Source organism: Falco naumanni, chromosome 6 (genome assembly GCF_017639655.2).
Source record: "Falco naumanni isolate bFalNau1 chromosome 6, bFalNau1.pat, whole genome shotgun sequence".
NCBI classification, from domain to species: Eukaryota; Metazoa; Chordata; class Aves; order Falconiformes; family Falconidae; genus Falco; species Falco naumanni.
Window position 1 is genome coordinate 4,158,893 of NC_054059.1, and position 6,000 is coordinate 4,164,892.

A 6,000-nucleotide genomic window follows, 5' to 3' on the forward strand; every position below is an offset into this window, starting at 1 on the left:
AAGTAAAGAGTAAAGAAGCTTATTTTGTTCAGCCAAGAAACAAAGTGTACTTTTTCCTTCCTTAAACAAAGCATTTTTAAGAGCAGGATGGAGGATGCTTAAATCAATAATAAACATTAAGAAGCACAAAGCTGCTAAAAGACTACATTTTTGGAGAAAGAAATTATCAGGCTTGACTTTAAAAATTACTGGGTGAAATTCTATTTATGCAGGAGGGGCCCAGATTAGATGATCCTAATAGGCCTTTTTGGCATTGCAGTTTGAGAAACTATGAAACATGAAAACAGATAAATATTGTTCATCTCTGTCACAGCTTTTATAGAATACTCCCCCAGTGACACAAAACTTAACTCATTCACTTACTGCATTGAATTTATTTTTGTTCTACATACAGTTTATTAGATGAAGGTTTTCGTATTGTCAAAACCATGGGTTTGATGACTTAAATTCCAAGTCCTTCTTTTCAAAGGGAAACTGAAGAGAGTAAACACAATAGCCACACCAACTGACAGCATTGTCAAGAGTTTGAGACAAAGAGGACATAGGGGCAGGAAAGATAAACAAAGCTCCCAGGGTGGGGGATGCTCTGTAGCTATTAGAGTAACCATTAGAGCCTGGAAGCTGCCTTACAGCCAAAGTCGAGACACATTTGACTGGGAGTACCCAAAGAACAGAAGGCAATACCTGATGTTACAGACACCCATGGGAGTTTTGCTGTTCATTGAGGTGAGCTTTATACAATCAAATACTGAATAATTACTTTAATTGCCACAGGAAAAGTGTTACAAACATGGAACTAGAACCTGCTTAGGTCAAAACTAAAGTATATTTACATAGACAAGAAAATCCCATCACTTTCCACCCACTAACGACTGGATTTCCAAGGTCTTAGGAAAAATCCTATTTCTCTGCAAAAGATGGAGGGACCATCCCCTGTTATCCCTCCACTGTCAGGTAACACTCCCCCATCCTGCTTGGTTGGTGTGCTCTAGAGCTGCTCCAAGAAAAGAGGCTATGACACCCTACAGCTTGGCCTATAGAAGGTAGTAACACGTAAATAGCCAGGACGGTGGCTGTACACCATTCATTGCTTCCCCTGTTCCCACCGTAGTGAGTTACTGTGCTCTTGCCCCTGCAGACAGGCCAACACTTGCACACCTACCCCAGAAACGCCATTTCACTCTCCGCAGACGGTCCTCGGAGGGTGCGCAAACACTCTGTGCTGCTACTGGAACAGTTCAGGGAAGTTATGTTTTCCAGAAAACTCGTTCTGTGCTGCACTGACCAAGCATCAGAAGACCTCTATAAATGTGCACAGCTATCAGTTTGGCTTCCCTAGGTGCCTCTACATCATAGGGTTAAGAGTAGTACAACATATGCCTCACATTTCTTCTTAAATTCCATAAAGGATATCTAAATACATGTAATCCCTCTGTAATGTGATGACACAGGAGATATTACTGTGCTTGAGGTGTCAGAATATATTGCTTCTCTTCACTGGTAATATGTTAAAGACTTTAGAATTAGAGATACCCCCACTGAAATACCCCCACTTCCCCGCCCCACCCCACCCCACCCCCCACCCCAATTTTTCCTTCTTATTTTAGGCAATGGATTTGTTGCAAGTCAAAAATCATGTGTTAGCTGTTTGGAAAGGAGGAGTGCACAGTTCTGGATTGTAGCATTTTCATGCCATAAATTGCATTGCAGAGCAAAATGAAGCTGAGATTTCCTCACAAATAAAAGCACTGTAACATGAATACATTCATCACAGATGGGGGGTGGTGCACGATCTTGCAAGCATAATTTTTGGTGAAAATCGACTATTGGAATTTCATTCAGCTTGAAATTAACACAATTTATTTCCAAACAGTATTAATCATAATTACTAGAGTTCAGCTTCTGATTACTCCAGGAGTATGTATTTATCGCATATTTGCAGCCTAAATAGAAACAACATACCACAGTTTGTCACCAATTGAAAAAAGATATTACTGAAACAAAAATTAAGTTGCGGCTTGAAATGATAAAAACAATATTATAGTCAATATTTCACCCATGGTTGAAAAACCTGACTGATTACATAAAGGTATCTTATCAGAGTGGAAAGCAGAGGCATGAGGAGGCAAACAGCACCTAATCCCTCTGTGGAGTAACTTCAATAAACTTCACTGTAGTTATACCACTGCCAGAATTAAGCCCACATACTTTGAATTAAAGTATGAACCATGCTCTGACAACATGATTGTAATTTTTTCATTATTATAATCCTTGATGAGAGAAAGGCAGTCCTGTGCAGACTCCAAGAGCAGAAAAATAATTGTTACATCTATGATTCTGCAATTACAGCTTATGGGGACTACTTCTTAGCCATCTCCTTACTCCCATGAAGATTTTATAACAAAGCTTTTGAATAAAACAAGTGTTTTCAAAAGTACCAGCAACATAATGACAGACTTTTGCAAAGGAAGTATTTTGATTTTGCTTTGATACATGTCTCAACTTATGGAGAATCAGCCTTCTATTTGTTCAGATAGCTTAATCCTCACTTATGTTCTTGGTTTAAGTGGCTACAAAGAAAAAACCCTCCTAAGACTGGTCTTTTCTATTTCCACTCCTCCCTTACAGTATTGTTTGAAAGAAGACATACTTTAAAAAGAATGAAGTGTTTAACAGAGAAGAAATGCAAATCTTCTTGTATATTCAGCTCAGCATGAACTACTGCTATAGGGGTTCAGGCTGCGCAAAAACGTCCTCTTTGCATGTCTATGCAGGCTGAGACAGTGGACCCTGAACCCAGCCACACGTTATCATATACCACCTGACCACTTGGTCAGGGCAGCAAAGGGATTACTGTGGGTTTCAAGGTCCATTTGCTTTACAGTTGATGTTCACTACTATGGAAATGCAGAAAAATGAGCAGTTCACAAATTTTCCCAAGAAATAATGCTGACCCTCTCCGTGATTTTATAGACTACTGTGCATAAAGTCTCTATACCCAAACTTAGGTCAGATAAAAACAGGAATCAAAACGTAGAGCTGGACAAGATGACATAATTGATTCATAAGTGTACAAGGGTAGATGATAAAATATGCTATGCTATGCTATGATATTATGTGATATGATATCATATGATTGATATGATCAGTTAGCTTGACCTTTCCTATCCTCACAGAACTTTAACAACTGAGTCTTGCATCAAGTGTACAATGTCTCGGTGAGCTATAGCCCATCTCTGAGAAAAATATCCTATTGATTCAAAGACACCAGGCAACTGAAAAGCCATCATATTCCCAGTTAAGTTTTGTAGATTAATTACCCTCAATACTAAAACCACACATCTTATTTGTCCATCTTATTTTCTGACTATTGGATCCCATTATGGCTTTTCCACTGTATTAAAGACCTATCTCCACAAATATCTTCCTTACGTTAAGTGTAAATCATAATCAGTTCACCTTTTAATCTCCTCTTGGAGAATCAAAATACATCGTTTCTTACATGTCTAAATTTATGGTGCATTTATAGACTTGAAACTACCTTTGTTAAATCTTGTGAAAGATTTGTGATGAGGGTAATAACACTTCCCTGGTTTTCAGTATCCTTCTTGACGATATTCTGGCCAGATTCATTATTATTCCGGCAAATATCTCCCTAGCATTGAAGGATGTGAAACATCAGTTTCCTGTTCATACTTGATATTCCTTCCTTACACACCTAACATCATGTTTATCCTCTGCCCTTGGCACTTCCCAGTCATAAGAATACCATGAGCCTAGCCTTTTTCAGTCACACTGCATTTTAGAATGTAACACTTTTCTTACCATAATTGGCCCTATTTTGCTAACTTTACTCATAGAAAGTTGTGCAAAACTACGTTAATTGCTCTGATGAAATCAATTAAACTGCCATCTAAAGAGGCACAACTCAAAAACCCAGGTTCCAACCAGTGTCAATGAACAAAGTCCCCCTTGCCAGCCCATGGCGTGACACCAGCTGACACAAATGCAGTATCTGTCCTCATGCATTCAGCATAAGCCATTCATACAGATATTCCTCTCTCAATCCCTCACATCCTTTTCTACAAGATGGGACAGAAAGAGGGCAAGAGTTCAGCTGAGCTTCCCCAAACACATATGAAAAGTAGGTAAATTACCTGGTTCTCACCATCTATAAGAACTGACCTGATGACATGAAGGTTCAGTCAAGTGCTAGGTAAGCAGGATACTGCGCAGAGTTCATGCCCTTCAGTGGAGTAAAACTTAAATGCTTCCTAACGCTTCATCCCACCATAGCAGAAAAAATACTAAGAAAAAGTCAGCTAACTTACGGCATGCTTATCTTTATGCAGCCCCGTGCAACACCACAGGCTTTTCTTTCTTTATCGTGATGGTTACTTTAAGTTCTGATAAAACCACGTTTTTGTAACATGCCCTTTTCTAACCTGATAAGCTTTTCAGCTCTAGAAATCCTTCTGGTTAATAAGGGTCATCAGCAGGGACTGAGGAGGGACAAAGAGGGATTTTAATGTGAAATCAGAGACACCAGTGAGAAGCAAGACACTTGAGAAGTCTGGCAATGTTCATGCCATAGAAAATAACGGACCTACATTTAAAAATTATAGCCCTATTAAAGCATGAAGATATTGCACTAAAGGTGTTAAAATAACCAATTAAACATGCAGTTTTACTCCTGCAAAAATACAGAGCATTTCTGTGGAAAAAAATACCACTGACAAGAATTCACCATGACTGCTAGAAATCAAAATAAATAAATAGCTTTAATTGGAAAAGGAATATTCCAGACTACAGTGCACAGTTTTGTGGGCAAAGCGAATCTGTTAGCCAGTATTTTAATAAACCCACATTGTACTGGATTCAATTTAGCTTTTCTGTGAACATGGACATAACCTGTTAATAATTTAACGCACCTCTGGTAAAGCCGGAATGCTGTAAATAAAATGTAAACAAATAAAACAAAAGCAGTGCTTTGTTTTTGCAACTAGATGGCAAATTAATGGAAAAGATTGCTATCACAACATCTGAAAATGCTAAACACACAGAAATCACAAGATCCAAAGCTTCAGGTTCCAAGACAGGTATTAGCTTTATCATATTGCATCATACATATGACATGTTTTTTCTTCTGGAATGGTTTTTATGTTAAGTGTGTGCTCTCAGTGCTGCTCAGCAACACTGCTGTGGGAATTTTACTTTATGTAGTGAAATTACGGAATTTCACTACAATTCTTTCTATACATTCATTATTTTCTATAGACAGAAGCAATGCATATGTGATATACGTTCTGCACACACGAATGCGTGATCAAACCACAGCTTTCAAACGAGGAATTGTAGGTATTGCATGTTAGTGGCAAAAAACGTATTTATTTAAACGAAGAACTAGCTCATAATTGCATCAGGGGAAGAAAAGCACTTTGCATTAGTTAATCTACTTCAGCCTGTTACAGGTTTTACTTGTTGATTTTTCCAAGCTTTGTGCTGAGTGAAGGTGCTGGAGGCCACAGTGTCAGCCCACGCAGGAGTGAAGGGCCAGCTGCCCGGGTCACCCACTGCTCTCCTGAGCTTCGCGACCTGAGCAGGCTCCTACAGCAAACCCAGGCCGCAGCACCGGCAATCTGCTCCCGATAAATCTGCTACATTAGCAAGAGCAGCGTAGCCATGTCAGGCCAGTACCAGCTAGAGAAGGATAAACAGCGTGCACAGCGTACTCGGCGTGCCAGAGTGGAAGACTCTTCCTGCATTCCGCCGAGGCCGGCTGGGCCGCGGGCACCTCCATGCGCCTTCCCGCCCAGAGGCCCCTGGCGCGGGTCCCCACGGGCACCGGGACACCCCAGCTCTCTCAGGAAGCATTTTTGAACACATTCACAGAAAATACAACAAAAACCAACAGCTGGGGGAAAATGTAAACATCTCATTCTAAGAAGAACTCAATCCTGCATAAAGAAACTTAACAGCATTTCTATGGTACTCCTAAAT

At 39.8% G+C, this 6,000-nt stretch overlaps 1 long non-coding RNA gene across 3 annotated transcripts in view; it reads right to left on the bottom strand.

Annotated features, from left to right (window-relative positions):
• Window positions 1-4,448, bottom strand: part of LOC121090616 — an 81,147-nt gene extending 76,699 nt beyond the window's left edge. For all 3 annotated transcript variants that reach the window (XR_005828631.1, XR_005828629.1, XR_005828630.1), the window contains exon 1: window positions 4,186-4,448. This is a non-coding gene — a long non-coding RNA (uncharacterized LOC121090616). The remainder of the gene's footprint in view (window positions 1-4,185) is intronic.
• Window positions 4,449-6,000: the final 1,552 nt, after the last annotated feature.